This window comes from Lygodium microphyllum, chromosome 1 (assembly GCF_053477565.2).
Source record: "Lygodium microphyllum isolate KBCC chromosome 1, Lygodium_microphyllum_v1.1.10, whole genome shotgun sequence".
Classification (NCBI taxonomy): domain Eukaryota; kingdom Viridiplantae; phylum Streptophyta; class Polypodiopsida; order Schizaeales; family Lygodiaceae; genus Lygodium; species Lygodium microphyllum.
The window spans coordinates 65,943,059-65,960,550 of record NC_141135.1 but is presented as its reverse complement, the minus strand read 5'-3'; the positions used below and the strand labels follow the sequence as shown (position 1 = coordinate 65,960,550).

The following is a 17,492-nucleotide window of genomic DNA, read 5'->3' as shown; positions in this document are numbered from 1 at the left end:
GATAGCATGTAACATCACTCTTTTCTTTTCCTTTGCTCTTGCTCCTGCTTCTCTGTCCAGCATTTGCATTTTTCTTTTCAGCCCTGCCTCTAACATTATAAGCTGAGTTGTTGCCTTCTCCACTAGACTTACGTCTAATTTCTTCATTCAAGATCGAACCCCTCACACCATCATATGTGAGATTGGGGTTATTGCTGAGAGAAACAACCAAAGTCTCCCAAGAGTCAGGCAATGTCATGATCAAAAAGATCGCCCTCAACTTATCATCAAAATCCAAACTTGCATCCTTGAGCTGATTTAAAATGCCAGTAAATGCACTCAAGTGCTCAGCTGCAGGCTTGGACTCATCCAGCCGCATATTCACCAACTTGCGCATTAAATGCACCTAATTAACAGGTGTGGTGATCTCATAGGTAGTTTTCAACTTCTCCCATATTGCATGACCAGTGTCTAAACCCTTAATGTCTGTCAAAATGTCATCAGTGACACCCATCTTTATATAAGCCACAGCCCTTTTATTGACTTTGGCCCAATCCGCCTCAGACATTTGTGCAGGTTTATCCATTTGCAAAGCATCCTCACAATCCTTTAAGAACAGTATGCCCTGCATACGATCTTTCCAAAGATCAAAGCCCTGACCATCAAATCACTTGATTTCCATCAAACTTTTAATGTCAGAACTGGAAGAAGTTGCAGCCATTTTATCACAAGTACAAGTGTAAAAGCACTGAACTGCAAGAGCACAAGCTAAATCAGCAAATACACTGCTGTTCTTGCATAACCAGCAATAATCCTCTGCTGTTTTGACATAGACCAACCACTGCACAAGCAAATAATGCAGAAATTTATCAAATTCTGCACAAAATCCCAAATTTCCAGGTCCAAATGTGCGCAAATGTCAGCCAACCTGACTTAGCTGAGCAAAATTACATCAATACATGAAAAGCCCCAATTTTTCTTGGTCCAATGCCAGGAAATTTTACTCGGATGAGCAAAATTCCAACAAATTTGAAAAATCTCCAAATTAATTGAGGTCAATGCACACAATGTCTGCAATTTCTGACACAGATGTCACTGTCAAGCATAAACAGCATCAAATCTGGGAAAAGCCCCAAATTTCCAGGTTCAAATTTGACCAAATCTGAGAACTGTGCCTGCGCGTGCGAACTCCCGTTAGTGGCAAAGGGAATGCTTGCAGTAAACCTTAGAAAATTTTTTAAAAATTTCTGGAAGAAAAATGTGTCGAATCTGCAGCCGTTGACCTGCGCTGCCCGTCAGATGCCACGCAGCCTTGCTTGAGCTGTCGCCTGCTCAAAAACATGACGAAACTGCATCGCGTGACCTGTGCAGCCTGCGCCTGATGCCACGCAGCCTGTCGCTGCAGTTTCGTGACCTGCGTTGATTTGTGCAGCCTGCACCTGGCTGCTCGTGACCTGTTCGTGACTGCCTGCCTGGTCAAAAATTGACATGTCGCCTGTCTATCAGGCTATCGCTTGCACAAAACGTGACCTGCAACACTGTCGCCTGACTATCCAGCACATACACGTGCCTGGAAAACAGTGACGACCTGACCTGTATGAGTGACGACTTACTGATTTCTCGCGAGCGAGGAGCTGGTGATGTCTCACGCGGACTTCGAGGAGCGCGAGCACCTTAACCTCAGCTCTGATACCAATTGTTGGAGCGCGCGGGTAGCGGAAGCGTGAAGATTTGCAGCAGAGGAAGTGAACAGGTGAGTGAGTGAGCGTAAGAGTGACGAACAGATTTTTGGGTGTACCAACAATGTGTTGGTACACAAAGAATAAAATGTATTTATACTTAGGGCCCGTAAGGGTGCATTCACATGTACAACATAACAATACACGTGTAAAATACACGGAGGTGAATAAAGGACCTTTACATCCCAACATAGACACACCTTCACCTTTACCATCTTCTTCTTCATGTTTTGGTCATCTTACAAATGAGAAGTTTGAGGAGTACTTGCTCTAATAGTAACCATAACATTCAACACGTTTGTTGATCCATCTCCTTCATCACAACCAGCTCTTATGTAAGGTTTATATAACCCTTTTGAGTCCTATGAGTCAAAACCCTCTTCCATTTCTCCATTTGGTGTGCAGGGTTCGGATGGTTTTCAATATGTTAACTTTAATATAGGAGGCTCTTGGAGCAGATACTCTTCATTAGGTATATCTCTATCATCAATTTCATTTGAGCAAGTAAACCACACTTATTAGCTTCCTCCCATCCCACCACTATCTTCTCCACCTTCCGATCTACTAACATCTTCATTCCAAAACCTAGGAATACACTCCACTTCTGCTCAAAGCACACTAGGGGTGGATCTTCCATCTCAGCTCCTAGTACTTTTTCATTCCCCATCCCGCCATCTAGCTACACTCCATTCACTCCACCTCTTGCTGCATTGTTAGGGGGAATGCTACCCTTTAACACTATGCCTTCCCCATACCCCTACTTTACCATATTCTTACACTCTCGCACTATTGTGATGACCACCCCCTCCCTACCCCCAACCACTCACAACCCCCCTACACGACCTACAGACGCAAGGGTATCCATCCTTTACTTATGGACTATCGTCCCACATCCCTTAAGTCACTTCTATGCATGGATTTTCATTCTCTGCTCCCAGTGTCCCTATCCCTCCACCTTGGGCTCCTCATGCAATTACCATACCCATACCCGGTCCACACATACCCACACTTGGAACCACTATGCACATTTTGCATTTGCACACTTTGCCCCATTCATACCAACTCTTTTCTTCATTACTATCATTAGAAGCTTCATGAGAAGACTTTGGCATTTTCTTCAGTACATCATGCTATCCCAAAGGTGTAAAAGATGACTTCTTATTCTTGTCCTTGCAATCCTTCATTGGAGCATTCAAGAATCGAGCGAACTAAGCAATTTCTGCCGATTCAACAAAGAGATTTACTATTATTCTCATTCGATTTTAAATTGATCATCATATTCCTCTTCCCCTTGCTGGTCATCAACATCATTTTGCCATTAAGATCCTGCATCTTGACCAACAACAACATTTTCAGCTCATTGTCCATGCTATGAGCCTTGTCAAAGATCAAGCATTACATTTCCTTCTTCGCCATGTTGAAACCAACCTTCCTTCTTGGAGAGGGTAGTAATTCCCTAATTAAGCACTTAATTACAGCAATCAACAAATAAACATAAAGTAAAAATACACACTTTACCGCTTTAATCTTGGACATTGGACACTCTATAGGCCCCAAAATGGGTACCCCTTGTGGTATTTCTTTATCTTCTATTGCAAATGGAAGGAGTACAATATGATAAAATACAGTACTAAATGGTACCTTATGACACTATAAGGTATGGTACGATATTAGTACGAAAAAAAATTAACATGATTTTTTTAAACCATAAATCATTAAATGATAGAATACATGTTTAAAGTGGAAATATCCATTTCATTACAAAATAAGATGAATACATGAGGGTGACCATCGCGGTCGCATGGGCTACGCAAAACATGTGATACAACTACAGTCTAGTGTATCATAGTAGCATCATGCATGTAGATACAATGATAGTAGATATAAAAAAGAGAGAGACCTATGAATCTTATTTGAGACATCACTATCATCATCATCATCACCAAAACCATTTGAGTGCTCATCAAGAGAGTCTAAAGATAAATCCTCAGCATCAGATGATAAGACACACTCATACTCATCCTCGCTGATGAGCTTACCACCATCATCATCAAATGATGGCTCCCTAGGTGGCGGCTATGTAGGCAAGGGAGGGATGTCATCATGAGGCACAGGATGTGAGCTACAAGAGCCCCACCTTACATGTGTTTGCAAGCCACTCAAACTACCCCTCCTCGATGTTGAAGGGCATCAAATGACGATGCCCCTACTACCACCTACTCGAACTACTTGCCCACGAGCACGTTGACTACGAGTGTCATAAGTATCTGTTGCTATAAGCTCTCTACAGAGCTCTGCAAAAATCATATCCTCCTTCTCTTCCACCTCCTAATATACACTCGGAAGAGTGTAACCCCTCAACTTGAATGTATCAACATTCACCTACACAATGCACACAAGATTATGAATGCTTAAGTTTAAATTGTAAAGTATAAAACAATAAATTTATGGTTAAATGTTTAAACTTTACTTGCTTCAGACTATCCATGCTCATCATAGCCCTCATCATGCATCACTTAGTGCAGCAATAGACTAGCAACTCTAACTATCGTATGCTAAGCCGATTGCGAATCTTTGTGTGAATAAGAATAGGCACTCCAATTTCTCTCACATGCACCCAAAGAGCAATCCTGGGCAAGGACCCTCATGGCTAAGGACTAAAGGGTTTCCAATGCGTATCCAAAATTTTGCCACCAAAATAAAGGCTTCACAAGTGACTCTCTCCTTCAACAAGTGGAAGAAGCAAAAGCCACATGCCCTCTTTGATCTGCATAGCATCCTAGCTCCTCCAACACTACATTGTCGTCATCTATAGAGACCACACGAGTCAAATAAGCGAGCTGGTCCGAACGAAGTTCTCTATCATCCATGACCGCCAGCGACTTGTAGACTAGATGTACCAATGCGACAAAACCATGGATGGGCTCATGCATCCATGCACATCTCCTCTCTACTATCTCTAAAACATGTGCACGTTGTGTCTCTATGATCATTGTACAAGCACGTGGCTCCACCAATGCCGCTCTAAAAAAGTGAACGAGAAGGCCCATGGTGGACCCCTTGCAATCACTCATACATAACACCCTATAAAAGAGAGTCGCGACAATGACAACAGCACAAACTTTCTGTCAAAAATACTCTTTAAGGCACAAGCGATACATGGCTTCAATCTCCTCTGTCTCATGCATCCCACTCATTCCATAGAGTGGACACCACTATCTGGTGCAAGGTGAACAACACCTCATAAAGGCACTCCAACAATAACCACATGTAAGCAAAGTGAGTTGAAGAAGGCTTCTTAAACTCCAGTATACTATGCTCATGATACATCACAAGCACCTTTACGTTTACCCTGAAGAAGATAACAACTGACATAGCTTTGCGAACCACTCTCTTCACCTACTTGAGCTTCCCAATGTTTTCCATGAGCAAACCAAACAATAACTTGCACATGGAGAACTTGGTCTCAAGCAAACCACCCATGCACCGACAATTCGATGCATTGTTGGTAACAACTTGCACCATATTCGAGAGGCCCACCTACAACCACAATTTACAAATTACAAGTATACTAATAATACTTGGGAAAGAAGGGAAGAGAAGAAGAGGAGAGGAGATGGTGAAGAGCTTCACCCTCTTGATCCCTCACTCCCACACACTCACTCCCTCACACTCTCACACTCCCTTTCTCAAGAGCACACACAAGCAAGAAAAAGAGAAGAAGAGAAGAAGAAGAGAGCTCCTGTTAGCCACACACCAAAGAATGAGCTTCCATTTATTTTTTGAACTTTATATACAAGCCCTAAAATCCCATGGGCACCCATCCCCTTTTTTACATGACCGGCCATTGTGGCAAGGTTCTTTTTCCATTTCCCTCTTCTAGCCTTATTCCTCTAGCCTATGCCCGTCTAATATTTTACAATTGGCACACGAGAGAGCCTGGCGCTCTTTTACAAGAGTTTTCCAAGTTTTTTGAGGTGCCTTTCATTTAAAATTGTGCCTTTGGTCTCGGCTTCGCTTTTAGAGGTCGCCTGCACATCTTTGCTCTTCTTCCATGCTTTTTCCACTTTTTCCTTCATTTTCCGTCATTTTCCGCCATCTCGACTTGGGGTTAACATTACCCCCCTCCGAGACGGGTGCCAGTCCCATGGCACTTCTGTGTTGTTGTAGAGTGGTAAGCACTTGGGCAATGATGGTGTAAAGGAAAGGGCCACATGTAGATTCAGGTGCATCTGGAAGCTGATGTTTGTCGGGGAAGCCAGATGGATAGCGAGTGGTTGACGGGGGCCTCCGAAGTTTGTGATTTGCCGCTTGTGTGATGCCTGAAAGGAGAAGGTGCGGTGCTCTTCCTAAGGGGAGTATCTACCTTACTGTGTTAGTGTAGTGTGCTCGTGCTAGTGGAATGGGGAGGTGGGTCTAACCGCAAGCAAGCATGGGTGATGTCCCACACTTGAGGACCCCATTTGTGTTAAGGGAGGTGCGGTGCAAGTGGCTTAGGGTGACAGGTCTAACCATAGGCGAGTGTTAGCTCCCTAGGTATGTCCTGCCCTTGATGTGCCCTAAGCATGAAGTGGGAAAGCAAAAAGAGCTAGAGGATTAGGAGCGGAGCCGGCCGACCGAAGCCACCGGGCACGCCTAACTTGAGAACCCCTAGGTGCAGTGATAGTGCTCTATGTGGTATTTAAGTGCTTCTGCAAGTGAGTGCTTGTGTGCTTTTTCTTTCATGTTATTCTTTTCTTTGCTTTGACTTCTTTTTTTTTTTGGCAGTTGTGGAATGACAACCAGGCCTAATTTTCTTCATCTGAATGAGGAGGGGAAGGGGGTCCGATGGATTTGCTCAAAAATTGGTAGCTTTGCATGTATCCTTTCAGATTCATGCGGATGTGGAGAGAACTGGTGGAGAGGAAAGGGTGATTGTATCTAGTGAATTGGCTGTCATTCATATCTTCTAGGAGGGCTAGGCAAAAAGAGGGGAGGAGACTAGCCCTCATCATAAGACGAGCCATGGCGTAGCTGTCAATAGAGTTAGGGTCAAAGAAGAGGGGAGGTAGGCCGCGCTCTTGTGGAGTCAGGTCCTGCTCAAGGAGTAGCTTAAGTAACCTAAGGTAATTACAGGTTGTTACAAAGGCGGGGTCAGGGCGTGAGGAGAAACTGCAAGAAAGCATGTCATAGAATCATCTAGGCTTTCGGAGTTAAAGAGAAGGGCATGCTCGAAGGATACTACATTAGAGTTATAAATAATAGGGAAGTCGTACCGCCCGTAGAGGGTGGCATCAAAATTCACACCTACCCTTTGAGGGTATGCCATGTAGGTGGGGTTGTTCCACTCGAATGGCAGGGTATTACAAAACGCCATCCAGGCGAGCATACTGATAAGGTATGCCATGTAGGTGGGGTTGTTCCGCTCGAATGGCAGGGTGTTACAAAACGCCATCCAGGCAAGCATACTGATGTCGCATACTCGCCTCCTCCACAAGGGTTGGCTTTTGTAGCCCTGTATAGTGTGTGGAACTTCAAAAACTTTGTTCTGCCAGTAATCAGCCACTTCTATTCCCCAAGAGGTCGGGGTTTTTTCCCGCTCTTCTAGTCATCTTTGCCCCAACCAGCCACCAATCGCGATCACCTCATCCATCACCTTGAGCAGCAAGACCCTCCGTAAACTGTTGGGTAGGAGAAAACTAAAGGTGAATGGATCCTTTTCTTGTTCTTGTCTCTCCCACAGTACCAGTTCTACGTGGAATCCAACAGGGATATCATCAGCGCAAGGTGGGAGGGGTGCGGACGGCAGCACGGCTGGTTTGGCTCTCAGCTATTTCCTGGCTTCCTCTACTAGCTTTCTGCGCCTTTCCCTAGATGCGGCTTGTCTTTCCGCAGATGGATCCTCCTGTGGTGGCTCTTGAGACTGCGGCAAGGGGAGTTGTGGGACTACATCCTCCCTGAATCGGTTCATGTCGATCTCAAGTTCTGCTTCCTCCCCCTGCCGTTCTCCCTGTGGTGCTTCCTCTTCGAATCCGAGGGCGTCGATTTCCTGGGGGGTTAGGCCGGCCAGCAATAGGTATTTTCGTTGCTCGTCCAAGCTCAGCCTAACCTCCGCAGGTTGGGGTGGCATCTGCAATCCAGCATGTAAGGCTCTGCGTGCGATGCTGAGCTTTCTTTGTGTCACCTCCAACGACTCTCCTTGCTCTGAGCGGGTGGTGTCCATGATGGTGTCGAGGAAGGCTTTTTGTTGGGCACCGAAGGCCACTTGGGCGGCTTCCGCCTTCCTCTCTGCAATGATTTTCTCCTTCTCTACCAGAGCAAGGCGCCGTGCCAGTGTCTTCACCCTCTTTTCATTATGCACAGCCCACTCCTCTGCTCTCTTGTTCATTTCCTCCATGCTTTCTCCTTGCTTTAGGATTAGTATCATGAGCCTTTGCTCTTGGTCCTCCAACTCCCTGACCAGTCTCTCTTACTCTTCTTTTTCAAAGTTTAGTTGATCTATCAAGCACTCAATCTCTTCTTGCTGCTCCTCTATGTCTTGTTTTCTCTCCTCATCTCTGGTGTTCATTTCAGCCACAAGCGCGTCAACCTGAGCGGATTTCATAATGAGCTCCTGGTATTGCACTATCAGGAGCTTGTGCGCTCTTTGCATATTCACTAGCTCCTGTGTTTCGTTCTCGAGCTGCTGTCTCCAATGCTCCTCCCTGTCATCCTTAGCCTTGACTGCTTGTTTGAGATCTGCGATCTCCCTTTGCTGCATGGCTATCATCCTTGTTTTATCCAGCTGGAAGGTGACTACTAATTCCTTCTCAGCTGCCAACTCAGCCACGGCTATCTTGCGTTCCTCCTTAGCTTTCTCCAATTGGGAGAGCAACTCGGCGACGTACTCGTCATAGTTATCCGATAGCGTCATCGTTGTGTGGATGGGTGAGGTTGAGGCTTCCACCTTCTGCCGTTTAGAATCTTGCCTGGATTCCGCATCACTAGCTGGCCTCTTTTGTCCTGTGGCCGTGGTTTCTGTGCTCTATCCCTGGGCCATCTCTTTGTTGATGAAGTATTGCATCCATGCCACGAAATTTGACACGTCGACACTGGTCGGGATGCTAGGGGTGATGGTGGTGGGTTCAGTGGAAGGCACCAGGAGGGTAGGAATTGGATGAATTGGGGCCTTGCCCTTGCCCTCAGTGAGACTACAGGTGGCACGATCTCCGGCACCTATGTGGTAGACCCTGGCCCTTCTTCTCTATGTGGGCTCAAGTTCCCTAATTCATCAGCTCGGCTTTGTTGCTCAATGGACCGGCGTATGGCTTCAGCCAGGTCCTCTTCCTCCTTCCTTCTTAGTTCTTCCTCTTCCTCATCAGCCTTTCTTCTCCTTTCCTCCTCTGCTTTTCTCTGCTCTTCCTTCTTTTTCTCTTTTTCTTCTTTTTCCTTTCTTTTCTTCTCCTCTACTTCCTGTTTCGATGCCTTCTTTGCTTTCTGTAATTCTTCTTTCTCCTTCTCTTCTTCCTCTCTCTCCTTGGCCTCTTTTAGGGACTCTTTCTTTGCCCTTTCCAAGTCTTCTCTCTCCTTCTTTCTGCCTTCGTCATCCTTCTTCTTTCTCTGCGTTGTCTTCTTTTTGGGCTTCTTGGTTGTCTTTTTGCTTGTCTGTTCTTCCCCTTCTTCCTCTGTCTCAGTTCTATCGGTGGACCTATCCTTGTCCTGGTGAGGAGGCGACCTTTCTGGCGTTTCTCCTTCTTCCTCTTCTGCATCCTGTGCTTCCTTCACTACCTCCTGAATGAGCGCAGTCAAGACACCTCCATACCCGATGAAGGAGGCTTTGGAGGAGGCTTTCTTTCTTTCTGTAGCTTTAGAGGCTGGAGATTCTCCTCCTGCTGGCACACTTTCTAGGGCCAATGCTTTGGCTGCCTGGTTGATCGTTTTTCGCACATACCCGTTCCATTCCACTTCATCTAGGGTATGGGCTGCTACATTCTCCAGCACAGGTACGTTAATTCGATGCATCAATGAGTTGTAGCGCTGGCTGGAAAAGAGCACATGTATCAGCTTTGCTTGCATCCTGGCTTCTGCGCCGGGGATATCTTGAATGCTTATGCCGTCATTTGTGAGCACATCTTCCCTCTTCATTTTAAGCATGGCATAAACATCCCTTTTCTATTTCCTCTCCGTCTTTGGCTCCAACCCCAAAGCCTTCTCCACCAAGGCTGGGTCTAAGCGAACCTGTACCTGCTTTGCATTTTCTCCTCTGCCCACCGTCACAGTGCCACATTCTTGATCTGGGTTGTACGTTCTGAGGAACTCCACGCACTTCAGCTGGTCCAACTCCTGCGAGAACTTTTCAAGATACTTCGTGAGGTTGCATTGTTCAACCACCCTCCTAGTTGCTTCCTCCTTGGCCACCACAACTTCTACGTTGTGGATGGTTCGAAACTTAAGCTGGCTGAAGGCGCGGTTCTCTAGGTAGATGCGGTATTGCTCTCTTTCCTCGTCTGCTACATTGCAAATTTGGATGTAGCCATAGTCTGCAAAGATGGTTAGAAGACTAGTGGGGATGCAATGGAAGCAACTCCTAAAATTTAGGGAGTTACTATTTTTGGACTCCAGAATCTGTTCGCGTCATTATCTTCGTTTTTGCACGAGGATTAATCCTTTGGTCTGTGCCGAGGTCAAATTTTGCACCGAGGATGGAGAATTTTAGACATGAAGGCTAGAACGGGAAATATCTTCCAGTGCTGCCATTTGGCACAAATTTGTGCACTTACCTCCTTAAAGAGGGGCTGACGTCCAGTTTTTTGGGTATTGGGGGCTCATTTGTGAAAGGGAAGATGGATAGCTGCAGATGGAGAGCTATTGAGAGCTGGCCTACCTTGTCTATGATGCGCAGAGGGTTGAGCTTGCTCCCTACTATGGCCAAACCTACTGCAGTTAGCACAAGGTCTTGACCTAGGGTCTTGACACTGGGCCGGTAAGTGGTTTCCGCTACAGTACACGCATTGGACGTATGGGCGCGTTGGTCATCTCAACATGTCTTGCAACTTGGCTAATTCCATCTTGACATCAGCCAAGCCTCGGTCTGTCTCGGTGGCCTTCTCCTTATCTTGGGATGATGGGATTGATCGCTCACTAGAGGCTGACGCTCTCTCTAAACCTCGCGAGTTTGTCTCCTCTACGTTCGAGCTCCTGGAGCTCCGCTCTTTCAGCTGATCATTGACTCTGATGGCTTCCTCAAACACTCTAGCTATCGCGTCTCGCTGCAAGCTCGAATTGCCTGCCAAAGCCTTATATAACTCCTCGTCTTGAATTCCGCTGATGAATACAGTCGAAACTGCTCTTTCAGTCGGTCGATCGCCCAGAGGGATTCTCTTGAAGAGACTCCTCACATGGGTTACATAGTCGCGAATGTTCTCTCTTCTTCCTGCTTGACGTTCATCAAGCGTACTAGTAGGTTATCGGAGTATCCGGGCTCGGCGAATCTCTTAATGAAGAGATCCTTGAGCCCATTGAAGTCGGATCGCTCTACAGCATCTAGGCTCGTATACCACATCCTACCCTTGTCGCCTAGGCAAAGCCCGAACACTTGCGAGCGTTAAGTTAGGTCGTTGAGGCCGTTGGCTTCACACACTTGCTCAAACTGCTCAACAAAGCTGTATGGGTCGTCATGGGGTTGGTACTTGTCGAGTTGCTTGGCAACGATCGGTATTTTGGACTGGCTCTTTGAACCTTGGTTCGCCCCTAGTCCTGCGAGCAGCGATGTCGCTAGTGCCGCAGCACTTTGCTCTGCAGCCGTGTTATCTAGCAGTCGCCTCATGAGAAGCTCGCTCAACGTCAAGTCCCCCTCTTGGGCTCTCTCGTAATAACACTCGCTGCACCTCGCGCAACTCCGTACTTTGCCTTTGGCTTCTAGCCTGTTGATCCCTATTGTATTCGGCTATGCTTTGCGGGCTAGCTTTCTCTCCTCTTCTAGATCTGCGATGTTAGCGTCTGTTGTCCTACCGCGGTGCTCATACCGGGCGTGTGCGTCGTAACTGCTTACCAGCTACTGAATAGCCTCTGGGAAGACGTTCAAATTGAGTTCCTCATTAGACCTGCGGTCTGAGCTTTCCTCTGCCATTGTCGAGTTGTCTTGCTCCACCAAGCTGTCGATCAGGTTCAGTAGACTTGTTAAATCCACGTCGTTGGCACCCCTTGCTTGGTCCTAATCTGCGCTTTGATGGTTTGTCTATGTCTTGGGTCCTCTCCTATTGGTGGGTTCCTTGAGTGGTTTATCTGAGTGAGTTCCTTTAGTTATTGAATACAAACCTCAATTTATGATCACTCAGTGCGTGTGTCGTTTCTCGTGCACTTGTGCTCAATCAGACTTTCAGCTTTCTTAAGTGTACTTCAAGTGCGGAAATTCAATGTGAGTGCAGCAAGCAATTCCTAAGCGTCTTACGCACTCTCGCTTGTTTCGGGCCTGATAGGCTTGTAGATCAATTTTCTGGGCGTTTTGTCAGTGTTTAGGGTTTTTCTCGTATGTCGCCTTGTTCGTTTTCAGTCAGTCAGGTTTTACAGCTCAGCGGTTTGCGTCTAAGTCCTTGGGTCTTGCAACTATCTACTTCTAGCTGCTAAGCAGCTGCGCGCTACGATTTTTTCCTATTACGTGTGCCAGAATCAAGTTCTGAGCGTCCGAAGGATTTCGACAGTTTGCGCTGCTGCGTTTTAGCCGGGTCAGGTCGAATTTCTGAAAATTTTGATAAAAGTTGCACTCGAACCAACTGGTCCGAATTGCAGGGTCCGAGTAGGTCACTCGGACGGGCCGAGGCACAGGGCCGAGGGCCGAATTTCAAGGTTTGACTCGGACGGTTTTGATTCGAACGGGCCGAATGGCAAATTCGAACAAGGTGATTCGGACGGGTCGAGGCACTTGGGCCGAAGGCCGAATGTGAAAAGTGGCAGAGGACCGAATTTGAGACTCGAACGGGTTGTTCGGACGGGCCGAGGCCGAATGTGCCACGTGGCCTAAAGTTTGACTCCGACGGTCCGAATAGGTAGACTTGGACGGTTTGCGTAGGACGGTCCGAGTGCCGACTAGGTTTTGGGCCGAGTGGACCGAGTGACAGGGGCCGATGGCCGATTCTGGGACTCGGCCCAGAAAAGGCCACTCGGACGGGCCAAGTGCGGCACACGTAAACAGCGCGAACACGAATTTGATCGATTCACAAGATTTAAGCAAGCACAATGGCCATGCACTTCCAGATCCTATCTAGGGGAGTAGAGAGAAAGATTCATATACCTGAACGGGCCGGTAAGCGCGTCGGTGATGCGATTGAATCGATGTGGGCTGGAGCTCTCTCTCTCTCTCTTTCTCACTGAAATGGCACAACTGAGCTCTCCCTTGGCCTCTTGGCTCTTATACCCCTTCCCGGGTGTGATGCTGATGCCTCCAATCACTCATTTACCGATCTTATACATCACTAGCGAGCGTTTTACCAATTTTTGCACGATTTTCCCCCTGTTTTGCCCTGTTTTGAAACAGTAAACCCTACCCTTCTCCGGTTCAATTTCCTAATTCTAACCTACGCTAAATGCAACAAAAATCGAAGGCAAAAAACTGAAATAAATTCTCCATGTTTTCCAATCATCAAACAACCAAAATATCCCAAAATACTTACTTGTTTTGAATATTAAAAACACCCAAGCTTCCTACCTATCTCAAGCTCCGTTTCGGGGATGAATCTCCTACTTCGATACTCGATATGAGGCGTGCAAGTACTCAAGCTTGAATCCGTTGGTCCCGGCAACGGAACCAAAATGTAGTGGGAGCTCACGCTCAACCGCCAAGACCCACGGACCGCTTATTACTTCAAGCGTTTCAAGCGAGCTCTAATGGCTATCTCTCACCTAGCCGACGCGCCGTCGATCCTACGAGTGTACTGAGCTTACCTTGATGCCGATGTGAGTAGCCTCCTCCCTCCCACACCTTGGTAGCTCTACGATTCTTCATGCTAGCTCAAGCCTCCTCCATCTCCAAGCTCCATCCTCCATAGCCGCGCACGCGAGAAAAGAGAAGAGAAGGGAAGAGAAGAAGAGGAGAGGAGATGGTGAAGAGCTTCACCCTCTTGATCCCTCACTCCCACACACTCACTCCCTCACACTCTTACACTCCCTCTCTCAAGAGCACACACAAGCAAGAAGAAGAGAAGAAGAGAAGAAGAAGAGAGCTCTTGTTAGCCACACACCAAAGAATGAGCTTCCATTCACTTTTTAAACTTTATATACAAGCCCTAAAATCCCATGGGCACCCATCCCATTTTTTACATGACCGGCTATTGTGGCAAGGTCCTTTCTCCATTTCCCTCTTCTAGCCTTATGCCTCTAGTCTATGCCCGTCTAATATTTTACAATTGGCACAGGAGGAAGCCTGGCGCTCTTTTACAAGAGTTTTCCAAGTTTTTTGAGGCGCCTTTCATTTAAAATTGCGCCTTTGGTCTCGGCTTCGCTTTTAGAGGTCGCCTGTGTGTCTTTGCTCTTCTTCCATGTTTTTTCCGCTTTTTTCTTCATTTTCCATCATTTTCCGCCATCTCGACTTGGGGTTAACATCGAGGCTTTTGCTAAACCCTAATTTCTACTGTAGATTAAGGTTTACATATCAGAGATTTGAAATTTCTTAACCTCTGGTAATCTCAATGCTCTAATCTTCGAAGCAAGGCTATAGAAAGGCTAGGAGATGAGAGAGAATGCTCAAGAGAGAGAAAATTCAGACTTCCTTTGCGAAGAACTAAAAAAAACTTGTCTCAACAACTTGTAGATGCAAAGAACTAAAGTAAATCAATCATTTACTGCTGCTGCCCTGTCTCAACAACATGTAGATGCAGCAAGATCTCTCTCCCTCTTGTAGACTGAATCTCCTAAAATGCCTCTCAAACCTCTAAAGACGTTTTTCACTCTTGCATGGGCATTTTTGACAAGTGGCAACCTTTCCAAATGGTTTCTCTGACATTATCTATAATTAAGTACTAATTTTCAATCTTTAAATACTATAAATTTATCTAATAATTATTTCGATGTACTAAAAAATTATCTAACTGGCAATAATTAAATTGGCTGGGCAACTTCCGTTGCCAAGTATCTTTGCGCCATCTTTGACCATCAAATTGGCATCAAGTACCATTAAATGTCACGTCTCTAGTGTCACCAACTAACACTTATGACGAAATGAATGACCTAGGCCAAGAACTGGTACCAGATACCACCAAGTACCTATGCGGCATAACTTATAGCAACTTTTGCCTTTGACATCCCATGCTTTTCTTAGATCCCAAGCTCATACATTTACTCTACCCCTAGTTACACCTCACACGTGCAACATTTACTTAACCATGTGATTAAAAATTAATCCAAATATTAAGTGAGATTTCAAAAACACATGTCCTCATGACACTGTCTCTGCTATCAGTCTGTAAGGGTTGCAAAATCATGCCTACAATGAACTAAGTTTATGAAGATTCACTCCTATCTCGATGACAAGTCAACACAGCTACCTGTCTATGTATGGCACGTTATGGTCTTTGTCTTGGCTGCAAAACTATGTATTTGTTTGCGAGAGATCTTTGCTTGATACCTATTCATATGCCCGTTTTAAAAATTTTAAAAAAAAAAACTCTATCCTATAGCAAGTTGCTTCTATGGCTGAAAACCTATCCATTTAATCCAACAAGTCTTCTCTCTATCTCTCTCGCAAACTTGGTCTTACTACCGTTACAAGATCCTCTCTCTCTCTCTCTCTCTCTCTCTCTCTCTCTCTCTCTCTCTACATATGGGTGTCTAAGTTGAAGATGCCCAATTTCAGCCCAAATACCTAAGAGAAGGCTGGTCTGCATCTAGCCCTTTGATGGAAGACGTGAGAGAGAAAAAATTTGTATTAAGCTCTACAAAAGGCCAAATAATCCTATGACATAAAAACATATACAGGTAAAACATAATCTAAGAGGAAACACCTAAAAGATGCAAAGAAAGAAAGAAAGAAATATTAACATCTATCGAGGCCAAACACAGCCTGAGACAAAACCATATACACTAGGTAGTAATCACTGGACATCGAAGTGTACCATGCAAAGTATGATATGTATATAATATACAACGCAATGTCAATGTAGACATAAAACAGATGGGTGGACGGAGTACTAAATGTCCAGCTATGTGGCTGAGTGATAGCCTAATGTATGTAATGAGGATACAATCATGTGTGGCAATCCTACCTAACTCCATCTAGTCAAGATCGGTGGGTATGGTATACCATATATCCCTGATGAGATGGTGTGTGGACAGGCTACCAGGTGCCGCTCCACAACCACTGCCAGCCCAATCTCCATAGGCTACTAGATGCCGCTCCAGCCCAATCTCCATACTCTCTCTCTATTGTAATGTAGTGGGCTTCCCCGTGCGTGCCTTGACACTTTCAACTCACCAAATCTCCAATGGTAATTGCTTTTTCTACCTAGTGTGGAATCCTCTCAACACCGATTTCTTTCATGCCCTTTGGCACGAAAAATCTGGACTCTTTTGTCTAATATTTGGAGGGGTGACAAATCACTGCGCCCTTTTGATTGGGTCTTTGCTGAGCCTAGATATGCCACTCCAGCACAACCACATATGAAGGTTTTGTTTCCTTTTCTCTAATTTTGGAGCTGTGGGCCCAATTGGGTCACTCAGAAACTTCTGTTTTTAATTCCGCTTCTAGTGTTCAAAGATACCTTGCTAGACTGAAGGGCCTCCTACATTCGCAACTGGATCTCTTTCAGCACACTCATATTCTTTCCAAGGAGGACTTGGATCCTTGGCATATGGCAATTTTTGCTGCTTCTTTGCCATGAATCTTGTACTCTTTTGGTCATTTGATATAATATAGTTACTCATTATGGGGAAAAAAAGAGAGGAAAGATTTTTCAAATCTATCAGAGGCCAAAATAGCCAGTGAGACAGAAGTACTGATACATTTAAAACTCAGGGAACTAAATGTCCTGAGTCCAAAATGGAAACTATTAACCGCAAAAGACAAATAACTAACTACATCCTGAGGTCAAACCAAAAACAATGACCTGAGTCCAAAGTAGACTGCAGGGAAATACAAGTGAGCTGCAGGAAAAAGCAGCTGGCAAAAGTAAAGATGACAAAACAGAGGCGGAAAACAATGTGCAGCAGTTATGCAGCAAAACAAGTATGCTTAGTCAGGAAAAGGCCAACAAAGTCAAATTTTAAGAGTGATTCTCTTCCCGTTCCAGCCTGACCATTCCCCTGATTAGGATCATTCCTACTTAGTAATAGAGATAGAGAATTGAAGCTGGAATGTTCCATAAATTAGAAACATATTCCCCATCCCAAAGAGCTCTAGAACCAAGTTCCCGTGTTCTAAGCTCCCCTCCCCTCTGTTCCATGTTGCTATGAAGCATTATATTAGAAGTACTCTGGAGCATAGGTTTTTTGTGCATTCAACACAGCAAATGCTGAGGTTAACCATTACAAAAGCATGATTTGAGTATGATCAGCCCCACGACCTGAATCATATATGGCAGAAACCAGAAGATATACATGGTACACAATCAATGTTTAATGCTATTCAGACAGACTGCAGTAAATAGAGAAAATGGGAAAACCACCTCAGTCCTCAATTTTTTGTACAATTGTAGAATATTTCAAGTATGGGACATCAGTTCTTAAATTTCGAAAAGGTCAAGTATGTTTCTCTTTTTTCCATACAGGTTTAAAATCACAGATTTCGGACATAAGGTTGGTTCATCAAATCATGTGCATCTGATTCCA

The 17,492-nt window shown here is 45.3% G+C and overlaps 1 protein-coding gene across 6 annotated transcripts in view; it reads right to left on the bottom strand.

Moving 5' to 3' along the window:
• The window catches only part of LNO1 (Nuclear pore complex protein), a 207,234-nt gene that overhangs the window by 93,994 nt on the left and 95,748 nt on the right, over positions 1-17,492 (bottom strand). The window lies entirely within an intron of this gene.